Source organism: Anneissia japonica, unplaced genomic scaffold, assembly GCF_011630105.1.
Source record: "Anneissia japonica isolate Jap-2015-1 unplaced genomic scaffold, ASM1163010v1 scaffold1511_len2985839_cov193, whole genome shotgun sequence".
In the NCBI taxonomy this organism is placed as follows: domain Eukaryota; kingdom Metazoa; phylum Echinodermata; class Crinoidea; order Comatulida; family Comatulidae; genus Anneissia; species Anneissia japonica.
In genome coordinates, this window is record NW_022685291.1 from 2921010 (window position 1) to 2947132 (window position 26123).

At 34.9% G+C, this 26123-nt stretch overlaps 1 long non-coding RNA gene across 1 annotated transcript; it reads left to right on the forward strand.

Moving 5' to 3' along the window:
* Positions 1–4258: 4258 nt before the first annotated feature.
* On the forward strand, positions 4259–15539 carry LOC117110931. Its single transcript, XR_004445788.1, has 4 exons — positions 4259–4628; positions 10248–10399; positions 14601–14672; positions 15392–15539. It is a non-coding gene; the product is annotated as an uncharacterized LOC117110931 (long non-coding RNA).
* Positions 15540–26123: the final 10584 nt, after the last annotated feature.

Sequence of the window (26123 nt, forward strand, 5' to 3'; positions counted from 1 at the left end):
ATATACATATATATACATATATATATATATATACATATATATATGTGTGTGTGTGTGTATTTTTTAAATAACGGAATATTTTTCCCCTTTTTATATGTGTTTTATTATATTAAAAGTTGCTGCATATATTTGTAAGGGGTGGATCGATCCTAAAGCCTTAATTGGTTTATCTGACTCACACTAAACTGTCTTAATGATAAATAAACTTGTATTGATGTACATTTAATGAAACATGTATATGGAAATAGAAAACAATTTGAATTTGAATTTAAATTTGGAATAATCCTACTAAAAACTAACGAATGTGATTTTTCTATAGAACGGCTAATACACCTACCATGGATTTGATGCTGTTAATGATATACAGTGTACAGGTTTGGTGTGTTTATTTACATATATTTGGGTCCAAAGGATCCACCCATCGAAGCTTCGGAGTTTTAGCCATTTTTAACCTCTTGGTTGGTTAATTTTTCTTAAATGTTACTTAATTTTATAGATGCAATACAGAATGTCTTCATTGATTAGTGGAAGCAATACTTCGCAATCTTTGAAGAAGGTCTACAACCAGCAGATACGATATTTATAGTTTCTTGTTGAACGGTATCAAATTAATATTATCGATAATGTTACCGCTTGATTGTTATGATAAATTATAATTAAACCAGTTTACCGAGGCTAAGTCGAGTGTTTCCTTTTGCACAGGAAAAGTCGATGCTGAATGATGGATATCCTCATCATAACACCTCTTGCCACTACGTTCAAAATGCACGTAATACCCGTAGACAATCGGTCCAGGTTTAAACATTGTTTCATGTAATAAATATTTATCACAAAGAGGGGTTCAAAATGGTTGTCACTTCAATTGAAGATTTATAATCAGTAAACACGATGGACTCAAATTCACCTCTAAACAAATACCGTATGTAATTATGCGTGTTTTATACACTCTAATATTATCAAGAAAATCAGTTATTTAGAGAAAATTCTGAAACGGTTAAAATACGTGCACAAACAGGTAGATAATTAAGCATTTGGTTTCATTTAGTTTAGTTCTCAACGTCTGACGTATTGTCATTATTACACCCAAGTATAGGAATCTCACATCTATTTGCTGTCACATAAAATGTGGTTGTGTGAACAGATATTAAATATAGGTACGCACTGCACATGCGTATCAGCATGGGTGTGTAAATGAAGGTAAATATGACTGTCATTGCTCGAGTTTTTGTCACATAAAATGTGATAGAGTGTAGAGTAGGCGCGGAATGCTCGAGTTTTTATCACATAAAATGTGATAGAGTGTAGACAAAGATTAACCTAGGCGTGGAATGCGCCCGCGCAGCATCAGCATGAATGTGAGTGCAGGTATATGCGGCTATGCGCTCTATCACTGGTCGAATATTATCAAATTGTCATAAAGCGATACGTGCTGGCACAAAAGTTGGTAAAATGACTTGCAGGAGAAGAAAATATAATTGTTTAGGCCTAAGGAAAACAAAACAAAGCACAAGACATTTTTTTAGGTTCCTTTAATTACAAGTTGGCTACGTTCTCTGTGAGCAGATTTTCCCCCTTTAACACAACGTCTTCTTCGGACATTTTCATTTGCAAACAGTTGTGAAGGATTCTGCAATGCGTTCGTGTAAAGCCACTTAAATTGCGTGTCACGGAAAGACGCATTATGGTTATTAAACATCAGCCTGGGATAAATCTGATGCCAGGGAAGAGACGAGTTTCTTAAGCTAATAGGTCTAGCTATTAAACAGTAAAAGCATGCAGGAACCTCTAAAAGTGTAAGCAAACTTATAGCTTTGTTAATAACAATCGTGTACTGCTCGGCCTATGTTGATGGGCTACCGATAGGATTTGCCGCCTGTTGCCAAAGAGGATCAACGAAAAAAGCGATTTATATTCCACAGAAATATTAATGTTGGTGGTAATGGTAATGACAAAGACGATGACAACGATGGCAATGATGAGGACGGTGACGATCAAGACAAGATGACAGTGATGACGATGATAACGATGATAATGATGACGTTGCAGATGATGACACACTCCCTATCTTTACAGTGTAATACAAAAATGCAGGCCAAACATCACATTACAATTTCGAGGTTCACTTTTTGTAATTTTCATCGGCCTTTAAAAAATGATGTATATTTTTATTATGCTATAGCTTCTCTGTTCGCACCTTTGCGAGGCCCCGATCACTGGCGTGCACCGAAAATTGCTTTTTCTCCTGGCCCTTCATTTAAATTCAACAACGTGCGATGCTTTTCCGTGAGCCTCCTGGTGCAATAAAAGTAATTAGAAGACTTTAAACTGTTCTAAATGTTACCATATTTTATTTCATCTTAACAACTTCAATATAATTGTAGCTGTATCCGTTATGTTCATGGTTGAAAATATGACATAGTTTTTTTTCTCTCGCAGATTGTGTGTGTTTTTAGTGTTCCTTAATCTTTGTAAATAGTATCATCTGCTTAATGTACCATAGTCATAGTTATGCGTCAGTTTTTTTTTTCTTTTCATAATACATTAGGCATTCATAATCCAACTTAGGCCTAGAGCCTTTATGCTCATGCCGGATTTATCTGTAAAAAAATAATAAATATAAATGCAACACTATTATAACGACCTTCATGATGACGCTGTTTGACTAGTTGCGCGTGGTCTCCACGTAAGTACGTACACGCCCTTGTTGCTATGAATGACGTCACTCATCATACACCATCATTTTTTACAACCTCCATTGAATACCATGATATCTCCGGTACCGGTAGGCCTACTTTCTTGGAACATATTATTAAACTAGCCCTTAAAATTCGCTGAAAGGTTCTTCCTTGCCAAACTCGCTAATAATTATTTTAATCCGTGTTTAGTAATTTCACCGTCGAATAACTTGCTCCTAATCCGTTCTCATCTTAATTAATTTGAATCAACCAACCAATGATACATCAACATTGTCTTATTGAATAATTAATGTATATTGCATGAAGTGTTGTAGATAGCGGATCAGGATGAAGCCACATCCACGTAGTGTTAGGATACATAATAATAATAATAATACACATTTTTAAAGCGCCTATTAAAGCAAACAAAACTGGCTTGTCACCGGCGCTGGAGGATGTTAGAAAGAAGTTGAACTATTTGAAGAGGAATGATTTAAGAGTAGATTTGAATAATTGCGGATCAGAAATGATACGCAATTGAGGAGGCAGAGAGTTCCAGAGTTTAGGAGCAGAGAAAGAAAAAGAGCGTTCGCCGGTACGAATATGCTTGACTCGTGGAGTAACAAGTTTGAGGGATTGAGAAGAACGAGTAAAACGGGAAGAAACCTGTTTGTCTATAAGCGAACAGAGATAAAGTGGGGCACGACCATGGATAGATTTTTGGGTGAGAAGAATAATTTTAAAAATGATAATATAGCAATCATGGCTCTGATAACACTATCAAACGTTGTGACAAATTTGTGTGATGTGCCCATATGTGATGTCATATTATATCCAAATATGGACCGAGATAGCATTATACTTCCGTTAGTGTCTAAGATTTTTAGTTGAACGCTATCTTTAATACTTTAATATAAAAGTAATTCATTCAACTATTGTATTTTTCCGTGGCTCACTATAGACAATAATGGCTTGTTTTTTTTTTTTAAAGACACACTCGTTAAGTTGACATTGTTACGCTCCAAGGTAATTTTAACTGACCAGTATAGTGATGTACACGCGTCATCTAGACTAGAAAACGCTGAATGTCAGTGGGTGCGTTGACGCCGGTTAATAGAACTCGTGCTTGCTCTGTAGACCCCAGAAACAAGATGGTGCGAGTTTCTAGGCCTTGTAACAGCGTCGACCGACTAAATCACTAAAATAACTTACCAAGTGCCTTTAAGAATACTTGAAGTTATCGTTCATGAGTTCATTAAAATCCAGCGCGCGTTAATAAAATTTTACTTTCTTGACCCTTTTCTCTGAATGTCCTCTATTTCAGTGCAAGCTTACGAAGTCCTTGCTGAGAATAATAATAATAATAACCATTAAATATATAGGTCACGTGACACGACTCCAGTTTGTCCAAACTATACGTTAATGGAGGCAAGTAAACAACACTGAAACGAAATCTAAAATACATTTCGTGAATCGAATGCAGTATTTAACAGAGTATAGATTTTCTATAGTTTAAAATAATGGAGTTTTGACTACCTTACGTGTAGACACATCAAATCGCGTTGCCTGCGAAGATAATACGGCGCCGGATCAAAGTAATTTCTAACAAAATAATGTCTGGAAAACGGAGTTCTTAACAGCTTCTAGGCCTACGTTAGTTAAAATCAATGTTTTTCGTAGGGAATCACTGTATGCCTTTTAGTATTTTTGTTTATTTGAATCATCTACAGTAGAGAGTGAACCTATCCAAGGTCATTGATATTCAGATGGCACCCGCGATAGTATAATACTGTATATAATAAAATACTCCCTGATTCGACCGACCTATCATGTCAGCTTTACCGAAAGCTGTCGGTGATAGCGTGTAGCGATTTTATGGAAACCAGGCTTTAGGATCGGTCTTTGAGCGATTGCTCTAGAGGTACCCCGTGCTCTGGGCAAGTTAAATATCGGGTGAGTGATTTGTAGGATTTGGCCTTCTACTAGCCCGAAAACAAGTGAAACTAGACTAATGGATTGTTGTTAATTTGATCGGAAGGTACTGTAATTGTTATGTAAAAATCTGCATCGTAGGGCATTGGGTAGGCCGAAGACTTGCTCTGAATACGGTAATTCAGGTTGAATTAAATGTGCTTAGTTGGTGGGAAAGCTCTAATTGTTCAGATTACTTTTTTTGAGGGGTGGGGGGTTAAAATCGGAATCGGGCACTTAGTGAGAAACTGGTTTGCATTGCGTGTGTGTGCCCGATTTGTTATATATCGACAGAGCCCATAATATTATACAATATACATGCCAATATATGTTGCATAATGCTTTAATGCTAAGGTAAGGCAACATTGTTAGATTGGAACATGAGCCCAATTTAGAAGACAATTTTATGAAAGTAAGCAAATGAAGTTAACAGTAATTGGAAAAAAAATAATTAGGCTAAAAACCATTCGTGCTGCTATGTTCAATGTTTAATTATGCACCGAATTATGTTTCGTTGTATTTTGTAATATCAGGCCTAATTTTTTACGTGCAGTCCATAATACCGACAAGCCCGAAGCAAGATAAGACGTTTTAAATTGGTATAACCAGTTGATATTTTAATATTTTCCTTGCTAAAAATAGTAATTACTCAATTTTAAATTAGCACTAAATGAAATGGAAGGTTTTGTAATTAAGGATTACCAATCGCAAAAAAAACAACCCAAAACAAAACAAAAACTCAACAAAGGCCTACCAAATAATGCGCAGTATGACAGGTAACTTTTAATTATGATTTTTTTTTGTCACATTCGAAATTTCACTTTATACAAAAAAAGGTGTAACGGATAGCTAACAGTGCGGGTAAATATTTACTATTCTGCTGGCTGGTCTCGTTATACGTTTATTCAATCAATTATCAATTTTACCACATCTTTCATTTTTATCACAAACCGGTAAGATACAAGTAAAAAAGGAAATAGAAATAGAAAAGGTAAAACCACGGCAAGCAAAGCTTTCAACTGTGGATCCCTCGAAACTCCGAAAAACCAAGATCCATTTAGATATAATTTGGTATTTTTTTTCCTGCATCCATCCATTAGAAGCATTGCCGCACCTTGATCATTATGCGGTGCTCCAAAGGCAAAGAGTGCTTTAAACGTTAATGTGCTGCACAGCGTGATGCTAAAATTTGATGCTACTTTAGCCTACAAATTTAGGCTAAACCTCCTATGAAGGCTTCGAGAATGGGGCCTGTAACCGAGGATTCCCTTTAATATGCATATTGTATAGGCCTATTACTGGAAAATTGATGACCAATAAATTGTAAATGTACAGTTAACTTGTGAAATATACATAATTAGAAACTCGTCAACATAAATCATTCTTCATATAGTAAGCTTAAAAGTTAAAGTTCTGGGCAACAGAAATTTTCTATAAATATTTTGTGAACTTGAGTTTTGTTGGCACATTACATTGCATTATATATATTAATAATTTTATTCACACCAGCGAAGATCAATACACGGAATATATTCTTATTATGAATTTTCTTTAAAAAGGTAGAAATATATTAATAATTTTATGTAATTAAATGCAAATTCATTTTCTTTAAAAAGGTAGAAATATATTAATAATTTTATGTAATTAAATGCAAATTCATACGTAAATTACAAACTATGAGGTAAATCGGTTAATATTACTAAATGAAAAAATATTAACTGAAGTGTTTGTCGTTTCTGCGTTTCTTATCACTTAGGTCATTCATAATAATGAATGGTAGGCCACATTATAATCCATAGGTACCATTCACTTTAACAAATGTCGGATAATCAATCTATCAATCAATCAATCATTTTATTTTATTGATCGTGGAATGATTAGGAAGATCAGACCAGTAAGTGACATTAACAGCCAATAGTTAAATGATATAGGAGTTTAGAGTATTATTTTGGTACCGGTACTGTAGAGCTTGTTTTTCACTAGGCAAATTTATTAGCGTGAATCAACTCTTCGGTGCGCTTTCTGAGCTCTGATCTGATTGGTATGCGCATCTTTTCGCTTCTCAAAAACCCGATAGAAATGTGAATGCGTATGCGTATAAACCGACGCTATCGATTAGCGCGAATAAATTCGCCTAGTGGAAAACCGACTTAAAACAACAACGACAGAGATTTTGAACAATGAGTAGTGATGCTTTCTTCACTAGTTATTATGTAAACAATGTAATAATCATTGTGTATAAAACGTATGTGTATATCTATAATTCATATATTAAACTCAGTATAATAAACCCTACGAGTACATATAGGCCTATATATATACTGTCTCTTATCCACATCTAGATGTGTATAAGAGACAGCCAGTTTACTGTATAACACCTGTCTCTTATACACATCTTGGAGTACCGTATAGTATGGTTAAATTTCGTAAATTACATTTCCTTGTTGAAATTAGTCATTTTCAAAAAAATTACCAATTATATATGAATCCATTTAACTTGATATTTGACGAGCTAATACCTATTTCTTATTAAGTATTATCATTTTTTATGATAATAGCAATAATGAAATCTCTAGTCAAGAACCTCGCAGATTCCATTAAAATTGTCTTGTTCTTGAAATGTGTTTCAAAACGACATAAATTGTGATTAGTTTTCGAGAAAATTGCTTACAACAGTGATTAATATTCTGGTAAAATGTATTAAAAATGAATGCGACAAGCGAACAGCATGCTCGCAGGTGAGGTGTGAAATGACTTGGTTTAATCACGGCTAAATAACCTAAAAGGTTATGGAGTTAATTCACACCAGCGAAGATCAATACACGGAATATATTCTTATTATGAATTTTCTTTAAAAAGGTAGAAATATAATGTATTCGTACGTGAAAATGAAGTGTTTGACACGCGCGTGGAGATTAACTATAAGATATCACGCGAGCTGACGTGAAATTGCATTTCGAGTTTGCATTCATGTTTTTGTAAACATGAACATCCCTCTCTCTAAACACTGATTGGTTGTAGCGAGTATCTAATACTGGTGCCATTATACCGTACGCATGCGCTTTGATAGTAGGCCTTTATTTATTTATTTTATGTATTTATTATAAATTCGGCATGAATACAAACACACAAACATGAAGTAGAGAAAGACAGGTTATCAGCATGCCCAGAGAAAATAATGGGCTAAAGCCCGACGCCAGGGTGAATTCTCTCTAAACCGCTAACCTGTAAAAGAACAATGAAATACAGGTATTAATAAAGATTTTTTTTTTACATTTATACAAGCCTTTATACAATCAGTGGCGTGTCTAGGCGTCTTGATAGGGGGTGGGTCGGCGAAGGTGAACCATGACGGGCTCGATGATTAGGTGAGGAAGCATTGCTCACAAAATAATGTTATATGAGGTGATTTTTAACTACTTGAGCGTATTTTTTTTTGCCTCGAAAATTTTCAATGGGTGGGTGGGGCACTCGATAGCAAGAAACTTCCACCCTCTAGCGCACTCCTAGATCCGCCGCTGTATACACCTGGTTTTGGTGTGCCGCTTGTTAAATTTACGTGAATGGATAATCGTGCGTGGTACCGTATTTCTCGTGGGATAATGATTACCGTATCTATAGTAGAATGCAGGGAAATAGTAATAAATACCATGTAATATATCGTATAGTATTTGTTGCAGTGTGTACATTGATAGGGAGATGATGAAATAGCTGTTGTGTGTCGTATATGCCTGTATGATTTATATCTCAAGATTACTTCTGTATTTGATTACAATTCTTTTGTTTGTTCAGAATCATGACCTTCATTGCGTACACAATTTTGAGTATGCATTAAAATATATATATACACCGTCTATAGGTACTCCAATATCACTTGCTCCAATCCATATACATACATAATAATTTTATTAAGATTTAATAATAGGCCATTGCAAAGTTTTTTGGCTGAGGTTTCCAAATAGTATTATGAACATGCTTGTTATCATACAGTTGATAGGGCAGAGACAGTATTATGTTGGCTACGTAGTTCTTTAACCAGTACCGGTAGTAATAGTAGATTTACATGCTTTATAAAATCATTATTGTCTTTATGTTGTATTGGTAAAATAGTATAGTCGCAGGTAGGCTAAAAATCATGTCTTTGTTATGTCATTTCCATGTATGTACATAGGGCCTAAGCCCTGAAGATTTCCACCTACGTACCTTATTTTCCTTTGTGCATGGCGTATCTAAAAATCTTAAAATGGGAGTGTCTGATGGGGGCACAAAGGTTAAGCGTGGCGGGGGTGATTTTTAACTACTTGAGCATTAATTTTTTGCCGCGAATGGTGGGCAGCGACTGGGGGTGAGGGTATTTTTGTGGGGAGGGGGAAGGGCGGGGTATTCGCACCCATAGATACTCAACTGCTTTTGTGATGTAATTTCCATGTACGGTACAAATAAGCCCCGAAGAGTTCCAGTTGTCTTCACCAACAACTTATACATACATTAGTTATAAAAAATACATCAAAATCAGCAGGTCTATAAACCCCATGCGTTACATGGTTTCGTCTGTTATTCCATAAATGCGTTAATAGTCCTTGATAAATGTGTTTTATAAAACAGCATTTAAGCCTGAAACTATATAGCATAATCACATTTCATATTTTAACTTATACTTAATAAATATCAGAAAAAAAAGCATTAAAAATACGCGTGGCCCATTAATAACTTAATAGGTATCCGTATATAATTACCAAGAGATCCAGTGAGATTTACAATAACAACAGAGATATGAAAGTAAATCGTTTTCTTCGAATGTTTGCTGTGCGAATAGAGTTTGAATTGTTAATGTGTTTGGCATATGATGTCATCCTTCCGATAAAAATTGTCATACCGTTTATTAGTTATCATTATTGATTGTGGACATTATAATTTATTATAATCCTATTCGTTGTCATTACGTAGTAATTGATAATTTTTAATTTTTCTGATTTCAAATGTGGTTATCACACCATTATTAATTATCGCTATTATTATTATTACTATTATTAAATAATTATATTACTATTATAATTACTACATTACTATCATTATTATTACTATATTACCTACTAATACTATTTATATGACTTACTATTATGATTATTAATATTATCATATCACTTTTATTAATTATCGCTATCATTACTTTTACTTTATTAATATTATTATAATTACTATATTACTATAATTACTATATTACCTACTATTACAATTTTATTATTTACTATTACTATTTCAGGGACTAACTCAATTTCCTACTTGAAAACAAGTCTTTTCAACCGATGTAAATTCATGATTTTTGAACGCGATTTTCTATACATCCACGAACTTCGGATTCTAAACTAAATTACGGGGGAACATATATTGATGTATTTCAATGTAATTTTAATAAAACAAAAATGTTTGAAAGCAAATGGTAGGCCTATCACAAAATCAGAAAAATGAATCTACTGTATATGAAATGGCAGATCAAGTAAATTGGAGCACGTATTCAAAATGAGAGTGGTTTGGGCCGCCAGCTAACTTCCCAGCAAAGATCATGCCTGAAGAAATTAAAAGAAAACTTTTTATTTGTAGATAGGCAAACTTGCTTAGTGTGAACCAAAAAAAAAAACATACGCAGACATTAGAGGAAGCAAGAAAACAGCGTTGTGCGGAAACTATGGTTTGGCCTTTCCTTCCCTCATTGCTTTCAACTTCCTTCGACACAGGTGAACGAAACTTGACAGGTGAGCAAACAATATTCAATCGCGCTGCACAGCATAAAAACACATAATAAATGAGTAATTTAAATTATGATGTTATCTGTGGTAAAAATACTGATAATGTACAAATAGGCTAGACGCACAATATGAATTTAATATAGGAGACTGTTTATTTAGGCTATATGCCTCTAATTCTTCAAAATATCAACATCTTTATATGAAATTCACTACATGTAGAAATGTTCTTCCACGATAAAAACATAGGCATCATTGAGTAGATCTACTCTACCCACGTGTAGATTTCATAATTTTATAATATGTATGCAGTTTATGTAGGCCTATATATATTATTCATATATATTCCCGAATGTTCCATCGGAGTTTTGGCTTTTTTATGCTATTTAAATTTTCTTACATTTTTTCAGCATATTATTTGTTTTCGTTTGTTAGTTAAGTTTTGCTAGTTAATATACTTTTCACTTTTTTCCCTTGTGAAATTTGTAGGGCCGTACGCCTGACTGTGAGTGCCACTGATACAAAGGTTTAGTATCACTAAATAAATATAAATAAAATAGGAAAAATCCCTTTTAAACGTGTAGGGCCTATATTACATGCTGACCCATAAGTTCATAATACAATGCCATATGGGCTACGCGCGTAGAATTTTGTATAAAAGCTGGTACCACACGACGTCGTGTTCATTCGCGCTACACAATATGACTTCAAAATATAAATAAAAATTAGATAGCTTTGTAAAGTTTATTTATGCCTAGAGAAATATTAAATATTCAGTGAGTAATCTGGTTAGTTTTGTAGAACAAGAGTCCTCAAGGTTTTGCAAGCATTTTCGACGAAGTGCGCTTTTAATTGAAATTTCACTGTCAATTATCGCAAAGTGCGCCTGCCCGCGGATGACACTATCTTCACTTGAGGGTAGTGCCCCGAAGGCGATTTGCACATCGTTGTTAGAAGTTCAATGTCAGATTGGTCCATCATGCTATCTCCGGATGCAATGACAATGCTCGACACATTGATCGAAATATCAGAGCAGATCTCGAACTCAGCTTCCCTGCAGCAATGCTCAATATGCAAATTGAAGTTTCTCATTGTTTTTCATTACTAATTTTCACGAATACATAATAATGTTGTTTATTTTATAAATATTAAACAAAAAATAAAACAATAAATAATAACGCTATAATAATATTAATATAATAAATAATAATCATAATAAAAATTATGATAATGATGATAATGAGATGATGATTGTGATGATGATGTTGATGAGGAGGATAGTGGTGATGATAATATATTTATTACTATAGCGATCGGGAGCGTCTTGGGGGAAAATTAGTTGTTGAAAGATTGATTGTATGATGTAGGTCTATATAAACATGGTAACGTAGTTATTATTATAATTATAATTATGATTTCCATATTTTGGTGTAGTAATTTGTTTTTCAACATTGAGTCAAAGACAGGTTTTCATCACTCTGTTATCTACTTAGGCCTATTTTGAATGTTGTATATATTCATAATACAAGTCACCCCCCCCCCCTCCAATTACGGACCACATTTCGGCCTTTAGCAGTGTATGAATGCTTACATGTTTTCACGATATCAATACCATGACGTACCATTTTTCTCAATTAAGGACACACCTTTCCCTGTTTGATCGCTTTTCCTCCTCTTCCACCAACACAGGAATAACCTATTTGAAAGCGCATCCGTTTTGCATATGATTTTTGTCTAAAGGAAATTGTAATACTCAAGGAATCATATTTTTCGAAGTTATGCTGTAGTGACGTTATGAACGTGTCTGCGTGCACACATAATTAGTACGCACCCACGTCACACCTGTAAGACACGTCCTACCTGCACATTAAATGTAAGAATTGGAAAATGTAGAAGTGATACTGATTAAAGCGATTCTGATGACATAATTGATTTCGAGTCTAACATTGAACGCGCACAATGGACACATGGGCGTCTCACTCGACAGGTTTCATACCTAAATCCCTATTACTGCTCTTCATTATGATACACTTGAAAAGATAAGTAATATCATTTAGATCATCCATCATGGATTCACGGGAACATTTGAACAAGAAAACATGTTGCAGTTTTTACTTTCAAATCATGTTAGAGACGTGTGTATTATAAAGTAAACAAGTTCAGAACGGTTGAACTGGCCTCCATTGTGTATCGGGAATACATAACATTGACGCATTTCAGTGGCCGCTCCACGAATTTAAAAAAGAGGGGGCCCGGGGAAAGACTTTGACAGATGGAGGGTCAATAGCACAACAGGCCCACTACCATGGCTGCAAATGAGGTAAGAAAATTTACGATTATGTCACCTCTAGATGGCCGGAAATGGCACTCCCAAAATTAAAGTGTGAATGTAATTTTCATTTTTTTCTCAATTTTTTTACCATTTCTAAAACTTTGGGGGGGGGGGGGGGGGGGGGGGGTGAGGACGGGCCGGCTTTGCACCCTTGGAATCGGCCATTGCCGTTTATTTGTTCGTTTGTACATTCGTTCGTTCGTCCATCCATTTATTCAGTCGGTAATTCTTCTCCGTCCGTTTGTCCGTTCGTTAAATATAATCTTAATTCATTTATTAATTTCTTCGTTTATTCATTTAATCGTTTGTTAATTTATCTATCCATTCGTACGTTCATTTAATCATTCGGTCATTTATTGATTCGTTCTTTCATTATTTCAATCGTTTGTTCATTAATTATTTGTTTGTCGATTCATTTGTTCATTTATTCACTCATTCATTCGTTGGTTTGTTCGTCCTTTCATTTGTTCTTTAATTCATTTGTCCATTCGTTCGTTCATTCGTTCATTTAAACATTAATTTATCCATTTACTCAATCACTCATTCAGTTATTTATTAAATCTATTGCATCATTCACTTACTTATTTATTCGTGGCATTATGTGCAATTGATTGATTGAGGCAATACGTAGTGATTCAATCCAAGATTATACCTTGCATTTCTCCTTGTAGCATTGTGTTGGATTTGTTGGAATTTTATTGTTAATGACGTATTAATTCATCTTCTATTCCATCTTAACAATAATATTAGATTCTTCGATATTTTTATAGTGACATTGAAGCGGATTCTCTGTCCTTTTGCGGATATTGTTTAAGATGATAATAATTTGTTAGATACTTCACCTATATCTATTAAATGCTTTGAACTCGCCGACAAAGCCTGCACACATCGAACCTATTTAGTATCTCTAATAAATCCGTGATTATATAAAGCCCATTAGTTGTATTTGATGTCACTGATCCGATAATGCTATTCATATTATTTTATTAATTTCCAGACAACGAAAACAGAGAGAATAAGAGAACTGAATCACAACCGAATGTTCTTTTTCAATATAAACATCATCAGACAAACTGAACTCATTTAAACTTTTGATTACCATATCGGGGCCATAGTCTCATTGTTATTTTTCTTTCCAAAGGTTTATTGAAAAAAACACCGAGGTTTCCTTGTCTAACTATTAAATACTAGTTTGCTTTACAATCGTTTGGTATAATCCTATTTCATATATGAGCTTACTTAGCTAATTAGTTTAACTGCAGATTTATTGTTTAATTTTTTCATCTTGTTTTCGAATTAGGCCTACTGTTTGTCAACGTCAGTGTTGTTCATTAGACATGTTATTCTGCAATTTCTTCTTGTTATTTCATTCGATTATTTACCTCATTGCTTTTCTTCTCTGTTTTTGCTCTACCTTTTCGATTAATTTTCCTTACTTAATTAACTATTTTCACATTTTCTTGGTTTTGTGTGTGTGTTTTTTTTTTGGCTTTAATATTTTTTCCGTTTTTTCCAGGTTCGACACATCAATTCAGAGCCAGATTTTACGCTTTCGCCTGTTTTTGACAAACATGAAATAAGTTTTTTTTTTTGTGTTTTTCTTAGTATTTTCTTTGCTCTATTGTGTTTTGGGGTTTATCTGGTTGTTTTTTTTTTTGCCTTTTTTCTGGTTTTCATTCACTTAAAAAAAAAATACAATTAAGTTAATTGTAATTTGGTCGTTCATCATATTATAATATTAGGCTTAAATAAAATTTAAAAAAAACAAAAAAACAGTTATCTCATCATTATTTTTAAAATGTTAAAAAAGTACAGTAAAATTGTTGACTTACTGTACGGTATAAATCCTGTAAATTGTTATTTTGTGCTGTAATTTAGTTCATTCGTAATATGGCTTCCACCAGCAAAAAGTCGAAATAAAATATTTGCCGTACTTTTCTTCGAGATAAGGTATGTTTGTGAATATATCTTGATATTTTAGTGTATGTAAGAGTAGCTGAACCCAATAAAATAATACAGTTGTTTGTTTTTCTTTTATTGCCTACCATCTCCTATCTGCAATTTACATTTTTAGTATAAAGTTATAAAAACCAAAGACAATAAGATGTGACTATGATTCACCAAAGCACAATTAGAGGTCGTTGGAATTTATTTAAATTATACATTTAGGCATCGTGTAGTTTAGATTGATGAAATCCTAGTAAAATGGAAATGCTACTAGAAAGTGGATTATTATCCTACTAAAACCCTGTCCGGACTTTTATTTGATAAAAACATGTGACATACCTAAATATGGTCATGATGACATCACAATATATAGGAACATCACGACTATATATGGGAACATCATGAATATTATAGAAATTTACCGAAGAACATGTCAGTGTGTACAGGCTTAAAGCTGATTGGAAGTAGGTGGAACTCCTATAGACTAAAATATCCCTTGATGAAAATCTCGTATAAAAAATTCTATATCTTGTATCCAATTCCTTAATGATTTATTCATGTTTGTCTAACCGTAAGAAAGTTGAAGGTACAAAGCCCATTTACCAAAGCTGGGTGAGGTTGGCAGGACATACGAGTTCAGACATTCAATACTATTCACTTATAGATTATAATTTGTTTACCTTTGTGAAAAATAATAACTACAATCATGATTTTTTTTTCAGATTCAGTGAAATGTTGAAGTTAGCATCTTTGAACGTGTGAATTCTCACATCAATCTGTAAGGAAATGTTTTTCACAATCGTTCGGAATTCACAAACACCTAAAAATAAATTCTCTCTTTTATTGAAAATAAATGTTGATGAATAAACTGATTTGAAATGTGGAATTGAGTATTCTCTGAGAGTTGGTCTGGAACTTTGATATCGATTAACGCCTCCGCTAAGAAATATAAGAATTTGGCCTTCCATGAGGAAGTGTCATGGTATTAATTAACTATTTGAAAATGTAGTAGGCCTATAGAGATTAATCCCTCCCCTGCTAATGTGTCAGATATACATTAATTCCTCCGTTATGGAAGCTTAGTATAAATTTACCTTTCCATCAGAAAGTGATAATGAGGAGATGGATAATGATGACGAGGAGTGGTGGGTGGATGTTGGTGATGTGGGGCCAATGAGGATTAAAATTATGATGATGATGATGATGATGATGATGATGATGTTGATGATGATGATGATGATGATGATGATGATGATGATGATGATGATGATGATGGTTACCGTACATTAATAGGCTTATATTCAAGACATAAACATTATTAATTTTCTTTGACAATTTCTTGTGTTTTCTAAATATGGTCTAACGACAAAATCCTTTAAGAATATATAGTAGAGACTTGTGCAGTTACTAAATCAATAATGTGTATTTTTTTAGTGAGGCTAAGATTAAGCCAATTGAGGTGTTGTTTTTGCCGTCTTCTTCAAAAACAGCTGCCGTGAAGTCTTTTTTTTTTTTTTTACGACAGCTATGATGTTTAAAGTGACAGTCTACGTCATTGTCGCGCATACAGTCTTGCGTGTGCGTTCGTATATTGAAGATTTAAACGAAGGATAAGCGCTGCATGCGTTGAACCATTCACGAGATAAAGTTCCACGGTGCAATAAATTTTAGTAGGAAAAGACCATATTATGGAATTTAGGCTTCTAACACATGTGACAACCACTTTAATCGTTCTGCTGTTGTTTGTAACTTCAGTGACTCACTTAGGCGTCAACATTCCGTTATTGTATTAATAATTTTTATGATAAATGATAAAGGATGCACCAAGGTTGGTAATTGTACACCAAAGTGTCGTCTGCCTACTTGTGTGACATTTGCCCGCCATTTAACATTACCAAATAGACAAATTGGTCATGTTTCAAATCGTGAAGATTAAACGCATTTATATTTAGAATTTAAGGATTTTTTAAAAGAATATTTTTTAAATTTAAATACAAACAATCAATAACAATCAATAACGACAACAATATATATACTCCTGAACATGACTGAAAAAAAAACACAAATGTAGGACATTCGAAGAGTTAGTTGTCCGACGATTCATACGCCTTACAAGAAAGATGATGCTGATGATGAAGGCATGCTGTCATCAATCCCCTGGATTGGGCTTAAGAGCAGGCAGAGTAGCATCTAGTTGAGCTCCAAATGTCTTGTCAAAACTCTCAAATACGAGCTTTTTCTAAGTAGGCCCACTCACGTGGCGGGCAACGGATGCTGAGATGCACCGGCTTAAATGAAGTCTCATCTGTTTATGTCATGGTTGCTATACAGTCAATTTTGAATACCTTGTAGCCAGTAACTGTTTATCATGTTTATTTTTGTTATTAGGCCTATATATAGTTATGTATATGTATATGTTCTCACTTTATACTATCTGGCTTTTTCAACCCTCACTCACTCGCCACTGAGGAAGGACTAGTGTTGTCCGAAAGCTCTGGTTCTATTTCTGGCTGTTTACTTACGTTTACTTTTTAGCTGTTGCTTATCATTTTTGTATCTCTACTGAGATCCAGCCATTGTTTCCCACAGCATTGTTGTTTTCCAGTATTTTGCCTTTTAATCTATATATATATATATATATGTATATTATTTATACGGCTAGAAATTAATACTGTCGTATATTATATTTAAGAAAGTTAGCCGTTAACACTGCTGCATAAATATAATATAAATCATCAAAGGTGCATATACAGTGTTTAATTAGTGCCAGATTTATCTGGCCGAACGCCATCTAGAGGCGGTCCATTGTGTAATACAATGTTCCCGACGGTTACTTGGACTTGTTCAACCATGAAGCCTTTGTGGTCTAGTGGTTATGACGCTCGCCTTGTCAGCGAGAAGTCGCAGGTTCGAATCCCGTCGGAGGCATTTTATTACACAATGACTTTTTATAGGACTTTTTTCGTTATAAAGCTACAGGGTAGCCTACGATGTTCCATCATGTCCCTATTAAACACTGTATATATAAATGAAAAATTAGTATGTGGCTGCATTGGCGAATATTTAATCATAGTAATACACATTAAGCTAAAGGGTACAGTTACCGTACTTTAATGGTATTAAACATGGTATCGCCCTTCATCAGGATTCAGACACCAGACACTCGCAGGTTCCTCTTCTTCTAAACGTTGAATATTTTTATATAAACCATTCAGGGGCTTATCTCATTAAAGAGCCCCTGTAGAGATGCAAGGGGCGAATCCATATTAAACCTCTAGCACCTTCATTAATTTGTTGGTATCTTTTACAAAAAAAAAAAGGGGGACGTACGCCCCTTACGCCTCCCTCCAAATCAGCCACTGACAATAAGAACGTTACTGTACCAGTTCATCACATTATACGGTACCATAAATTGTATACTGTAAACTAAATCGTTTGCCTTACATAACACACATAGCCTATATAAAACTATTTGTATCGTATGATATATATATAATATATATATATATATATGTATATATATACAATATATATAGCCTACGTATACAATATATATGAGGGACCTTATCTTTAGTCTTTAGGCTGTGTTGAAACACACTGAAGGAGAGGAATGTGCGACTTTTAAAAAAGTTTCTCAAAATCGAGACTCAAATTCGTGTGACACGAAATTTTAGAAAATCGTGTGACTGTGCTATTGTTTTCTGATAAAATATAATCCGATTATCAACTTATTTCTCGGTTCTCGGCTTATTTGCTTTTTGGCTGAGAATTATTTTGTCCCGGTCCGTTACTTTTACTGTCGAAGTAGTGTTTAAACGGTATATCAATTACATTCTTGTTGAAATAAATATTTGCCGCAGAATAAAAGGACTTAATTCAACTCTATTGAGCCTTAAAAGACGTTATTGTTGTAAAAAAAAAAGGCACAATTAAGCTTTTGTTGTTGACGTTTGGAGTTTTACTGTTTAGAGCGTAATGGGTTATTTCATTCTCGTTTCGTATGCCTTGAGGAAGTTTTCCGTCGTTAAGAAGAACAATACATTGTGCTCATAAGTTTCGGTGTGAAAATTGATAGTTAATGGTTGTTAATTAGAAAACTGTATTTGTTATTTCTGTTACAGTGCATTTCATTTACAGTGTCAATGAATATATACAATTGAAATAGTTCTCTGTGTTACAGTTTGACTCCTTAAAGAATTCCTTGTATGGATCTATTTTGTGTGGGACCTGTATGCGTGGCAACGCATTCTCATGTTTCTACATCCTTTTTGTAATTTCATACCGTACATAGGCATACATAAGTAATATATATACATGTCTTCATATATATATATATATTATATAATTTTATTCATTTACAAATACAGCCTCACGTGTGCTCATAGACCTGTCAGATTTAGATGATGAGTACGCATTTACTATTTATGCCAATTGCAAATATATGCGCATGCGTGCGCGTTGCACTGATGCAAAATTGTGACCTAAATAAGATCTCTAGCTATGATAAGTGACATAATGTGACCAAAAGCAATGTTCATCTAAATAAAAATATACGGTACATTTTAATCTTAATAAGAAGATCCGTGACCCTTCGTTAAACCAATTACCTACAGATCAAATGCCTATAGGCCAGGGTGCCTCACCATGTTCTAAACTCACGTATGAATTTATATTTTTTTCATGTCGAATTTGACCAATCCTCCGGCATTAATAAATCAAAAATGTATCTCCTTAAAAGCTCTGCTCAGACTGAAAGCTTTGAAATCCAGTTTGAATTACTTTTGGCATTGAACCGATTCGTAAAGGTCGACGGGTTGTGTTTCTTATATTACTCGCACTGTTTATTTATGAGACACAAAGTGCTTGATTAAAAATATACGATAACACAAAATGACACAAATAACCAATTTACGCGCATAATGACTTTTTATCTTTCTCTCCAGCCTCGATTTGAAGTAATTTTGCTAGAATATAGGTTGCAGAGCAATGTGATATAGTATTTGCTTCGATTATGACGTAATTTAACACGCTGAATGGTATATGCATATCATGTAACATCATATGATATTTTGCCAAAATTATCAAATATATTTGATGGAGATAATGAACTTTAAACACAAATTATATTTATAGAGAAGAAAAAATAATCTGAGAGGGAATTAACTCCTAACACATAACTATATTTACAAACCAGAAAAGAGATAGAAGGGGGAATATTTTGAATAATGTCTTCCTTATCACGAAGTAGCGCACCATGAAACGTTTACACGCGGCCATAAAATTAAAGCGCCCTCAATCAACCGTTCAAAGTTGAGAATGGTCCGTTACCTTCCCTTGGTTTAACCATGGAGGAACAAACGAGCTCAATAGGTCTTTCAAGCTTTGTTCGTTGGATATTATATTGCTTATACCTTCTATGAATGTGAAAATCACTTTAATCAAAATCACCACTACGAGAGTTGCTCTCATATTTTTAATAACTTACATAAAGTGATGGGAAGTACGGTATATGAAAGAAAAAATGAAATTAACAGAGCAAGTCTCTATAGTGATAATGATGAACATCACTTGCATAATTAATCATACGACTGCGATAGTTGCTTTGTCATTTTCATTTCTCCTTTCATATAGACCTACTTGGTATCATTTTAAGTTTTTGATGACCTTAGCAGGTTTGTATATATTTTCAGTATCTACACGAGTGTCTGAAAATGACTTCCGATAAGGAAGTGCCAGTTTCGCGTGTTTTTAGCGTTACATGATATGTCTGATGATGATTGAAATCGACCTTTTCTCTAAGCCCACCCCTTAGTAGACCTTTTCGGAATGTCAATTAAACTTAACAACTGACTAATCAGAAATACACGCGCGTCTCACAAACACACGTGTTGACGCACTAACGCACGTGTTCGCGTCTTATTATTATTATTATTATTATTATTATTATTATTATTATTATTATTCTTTCTTTCGGCACACAACACATGTGCCAAGCATTGCCAATAGCGAATATATATCACTGTCCTACTTGTAGGTGACAATCCCTTACACAAGACAAACATACACACACGATGCTTTTACACAAACTAAATCTCAATATGAGATTTAGGGAGTGGAGTTGTTTATGTCGTGAGAAAAAATCCTGCAACTGTCAGGAATTGAACCCAGGACCCTGGGATTGGAAGGCAAGCATCTTAACCACCAAGCTATTCAACTTGTGGGACCTTAGCAACAGTATCCAAGGGGCGGGGCTTAGCGGAAAGGTTCATTGTTGCAAGGTCCATTGTGTTAAAACATACGTAAACAGGTGAGTTTTGTGGACACGGCGTCTTCCTGGCCTGGTTCTGATTGGTCGGTTGTTCAGTTTTAGTCAGTACGGAAAGGTCCATACTCCACTGCCCTCCAACTCTGGCACCACTACTTTCTCCTCCCTTCGATCACACCCATTCAAGGCCGATTGACTTTTTCTACCACAACCGACTCATGTCTCATGTGCGTGGTGGCAGATGCTGCATTTGTGCGCATGCGTCTGATTCAACCATGTGGGTCCGGTACGAAACTACAACAAGGCGGTACGAAACCCACCACGATGTTCAGCTCTTTGTGTGTATTGAAGAGCTCCAAATCTATTGTGTATCCTGCAAAATACACTCGGTTTTTGCATTCAACTGTTAAAAAACAGCAAACTTGATTTATATATTTATATACACACGCACACCCCCCCCCCATACCTATATACTGTATATAATTTGACGTAAATGTAGGCAGGTCGTAGAGGAGGTTACTTATTCTGAATCAGGTCAAATGTTAACTAATACATCGATTAGCTATTTCACGATAAGTATCCCGATTCTTGTTGATTATTACCGAAAATGACATAGTGTAGGCCTACTTCAGGAGGAGTTCAAGTCAGATTTATAGACACGTTAGCGCACGCAGCACCCATTCACACTCGAACACTATTTGATTTGCAATACCTTCCTTAGGCCTTGATAATCAGTTCACGTAGGATCGTATACCTTGTCGTATTTGAAGAATTCATACCTTAGGTAGACTCGTAGTTGTAAGTAACTAATTCACTGTCGTAAGTCAAGTAGAAGCCTATGTACATATAGATTTTATTACTCTATATATATGTCTCGTTTGCGTTGCTTTCGAGTACGGTAATTCCGAGCGAACTGAAGTAGAAATTATAGCGCAAGCGATCTTAATGAACGAATGCACAAGTTAACTGAAGAACCTTGTGTAATGCTACAATTCATTCACTGATTTAACGCAGAGAATATGAAAATTGAACGCCAATTAAGAACATGGTAAAACTGATTTATACAATTAGGCCTTTTCAATAATGTTTGAAATTCTTAGCTTAGGTCTATTAATCTTGATGCTTTGTACGTTTTTTTCCAATTACTGTCATTCATTGGCTGCGCGGTCTTGTCGTTTTTGTAGTAGAACTTTCTACAGAAATAAATGCATGTACGTCAACATCATGGAGGATAATGTACCAGTATCTTCTCTTTTCTTGTTTTATTGCATTTTCATGTTGACTGTATATTTTATGAGCGACGTAGTATAAAGTATTAACACGTAGGAAGCCTACACTTTCTTTGTGGTGACATTCCTATGATACGCCACCATTTCATTCTTTCACAGTAATATCAAGTAAATTGAAATAAACATTTTTTTTGCATTGCATTTCATTAGAGTTAATGATTAGTATAAAATCAAATCGGTTTATAAAAAAATATGCCTAGGCCTATATTAAAAAGACACACTAAAGGCAATTGCTTCTAATTTAGGCCTAATGTTCTTTTCGTGGTTAATGATGATGAGAGACCTGATACTTTCTGAAAGAATTATGCTGTTATTAGCCTGTCTCCCCCCCCCCCCCCCCTATTACTATACATTATGCTATGGAGCTGCTTACGATGCTGGATCACCCTCCTTTTGTTCAAATGTGAAAAAATGTAAATTAACAGAAAAAGGCGAAGTTACTGTAGACGTTATAGGCAATCTATTTGCTCCGTCCCTAGTTTCAATCGCGCCTTGCGCACTGGTGTATCTAGTGGGTGCGGGCGCACCCAAAGCTCCCTCCCCCAGCTGCCCCACCCCATTGTTAATGTTTGAAGCAAAAAATTCACGCACAAGTAGTTAAAAAATCACCTTTTTACCTTATTTTGCGACCTAGCTCCCCTTCACTTAATCTAGCCCCCCTTCCCACACCTTCGCCTCCCCCACTCCACCTCGATCAGCTCCCTTAAATCAAGACCCCTAGAAATACGCCACTGGCCTTCCGTAAAGTTCGGTAGATGCAATATTTCTCAGCATCCCCAATTTTCAAAATCCCAGATACGCCACTGCAGTAGGCCTAACGTATTCAATTCAAACTAACAAAGAACGAACCCGTTCCTCGCCGCTGAATGCTCATTCACACGGAGTGACATGATAAGCACATTACTGGGGTGGATTTACGATAATCTATCACAAATGAATTCCGAAGCAGTTCATGAATGTGCGGCGTTCAATAAAAGCCCCGGCAACAAGCTAACGCGGAAATTAATATGACGAAATTGTCTTTTTAATTTCAGTGAATGTTAATGGTATTCGGCGTAAGTTGGTACCCTGATAATGGGTGCATTGCTGCCAGCTGCAATTATGTCGTAGTCTTCAGATTTATCAAAATAGGATATTGAAGATAATTAAACTGAAAGGTAACGACGAGTCGAGAATGTAGACGTAGAGCTTGCCTCGGAGAATGGGTTGATCACGTGACTACTTACGTGCAGTAACAGTAGAATTATAACAGCAATATTTGTCTTCAAAACCAAGAGACGTGGGTTCAAATCCCGCAAACGCCAGATATTTATATTACAACCCGCAACCCACCCACTGAAGTTGTTCGTGAAGAGATATAAACTCTCATTAATGTGTTAGACATTAAAGGCAGATCTTGAATTTTTGACCTCAGTGGTTTATGGAACATCGCTTTCCTTTCTTTAAATTACCACGGTACTTGCCAATGAATGTAAAATATGTGATGTCGAATGTCCGACTGAATTTTTGTACGCACAGCGTCGTACACTGCACTTGATAAATATTAAAATGTCAGGACTACTATATATTTGTATAGCGAAATGAGTATCTAGATAATATTAAGGATATATTATTGTAAATGTTATATTTCAATATAACGCCTCAGTAGAATTGCATTCACAGAATGGAAACTACCATTATATCTATATTTAGTGTGATAAATTCATTTTAATCCTTAAAGTGAACATTTTGTTCAGCCCGCATTTCATCCTGTCGTCGTGACCGTTCCATCATGCGATTGCCTGTGTTGCAGCGCGTAGTCTCCTTCACATGTAATTGGTCATATTTGTAATGTGCGCGTACAGTACGCGGAAACACGTCACAGTATGAACTTCATACGGTACCACTTTAAGCTTTTGTTTTCAGGTACGTCGTGACGATAACAATTCCGCGTCTGTACACTATGTTCCCGAATTTGGATTCCAAGAGTGCAAAAAAAAATGTTAATAATAATATAAACTACGCATCATTTCGCTCGACAAACAAAATCGGAAGTCTTGTCTGAAGAAGAGCAGTGTGTGGGTTGTAGTAGTTATGTTCTGCCCGAAGCCAATACGAGTTTGTAATAATGTATGATTGATTTCAGTGTCGACGTTGACCGGGGTGAAGATCAAACACCTCGGGACAAGACTTGTTTTTGTCTTGTATCGGTTATCTTATAAATCAATAATATCATCACCATGTTAAGGACCTAATTAATCATCATTATCTTATGATTATTTCACTTATAATTCTTCATAAAATTGTTAATAAATTAAGAAGTCACTTTTACGATCGTTAACATCGTAACAAATCGCAATATACTTTTTTGTTCTTTTTCATTTGTTTCTCAATCACTTCTTGATAGCCCGTTCGGGTCTTGTTTGTAACACCAAGGTGTTGCATCTTTTAACCTTTCACCTAAGCCAAGAAATTCCGTACAACTACTTATTGTCCCCTAGGTGAATTAAAACCATTTTCTCTCGTGTAATAATGTCGTTTCGCACGTCTTCAATTTCGCCTCATATTTGCCAAACATCTCACACATCATGATTTATCTGTTCTATCGTGGCTACTTTCGTACACACACTTTCGAACGCATAAATTAGAAAGATGTATCGACGCTACCAATCCGTTGGTTACATTCAGCGATTAATCAACCGAATGCAAACGTATTTTGGTGAGTCCCGCGGGCGGTCGCCTTTTAAACCATCCCTTTTATCAATTATTGTGCATACGTGTAGGCCTACCTCTTTGAAAAACATGCTTCGAAATATATAGGACTGATATTTTAATGCAATATTCAAGATGGTTTACGTGAGACGTGTTTGTGTGTTTTAACATTGGCAGTGTTTACAGTTTGCTGCATTATTTGCATTAGACGTTAGTGGTGTATTAGTCATCCGTACTTGCGTACTGTATATATACACAATCAAAATGATTTGACTTTCTTGAAGCAAAAGAATAATTATTAAAGAACGTTAAAAATGAGCTACATATTTGCATTTAGGAATAAAACGTTATTACTAGGATGTAAGAGCTATGCGTCCTAAAATTTCCAGGTGGCACGTGAGGCGATGGGGAGAACCATTCCCCCAAAAATATACTCTCCTCAGTCGCCCACAAAATCAAGCTCAAGTAGCTAAAATTCATCTCAAATCACCGTATTTTGCTACTAAACTCCCTCACCTAAGCATCGATCCCCTCAACATTTGCTCTCCCCATCAACTTAAGATCAACTTAAGAACGTGCAATTTGACCAAAAAAAAAACAAAAAAAAAACTAGCAGAAGTCAGGGTTATCAACTAATCACACAATAATCTGTTAAAAGAAATTGCATAATTACTTGAAAATAGCGCCCTCATAGACATGATACAGAAGACCGCTAAAATTCTGTTGTAATTAATAAAGCTCTGCTTATCATTTTTCATTTATTATTATAACACTATTGTATGGCTCTCATCTTCTCAGGATAGTTATATAATTTACCTGTATTCACCTGTTTCGATGAGTGGTTCATCGGCTTAAAGGTCATTATAGATTTTAAAATTCTGCCAAGGTCACGAGTGGAATTAGTTTAGACTTTATCGTAATTTAAAACCATCTATTACGTCATCATAACCGTTTTTCTTTCTCAAACATGTTAATAAAATGCTCATAATTGTTTTGTATGGAATATATTTGTTTGCTACATCTTATCGTCTGATTAATTTCCAACAAGCGAGATAAGCCTGTTTGAAATCATTAAAGCCATAATGAAGAAGATAAATGAATGTGAGCACCTTTAGTACGGTATATCCTCAACCACACAGAGAAAATGACATACAGTCACACCGAAGGTCAAAGATGACTCTGCGCACTTTTTGCGCACACAATTTTAAT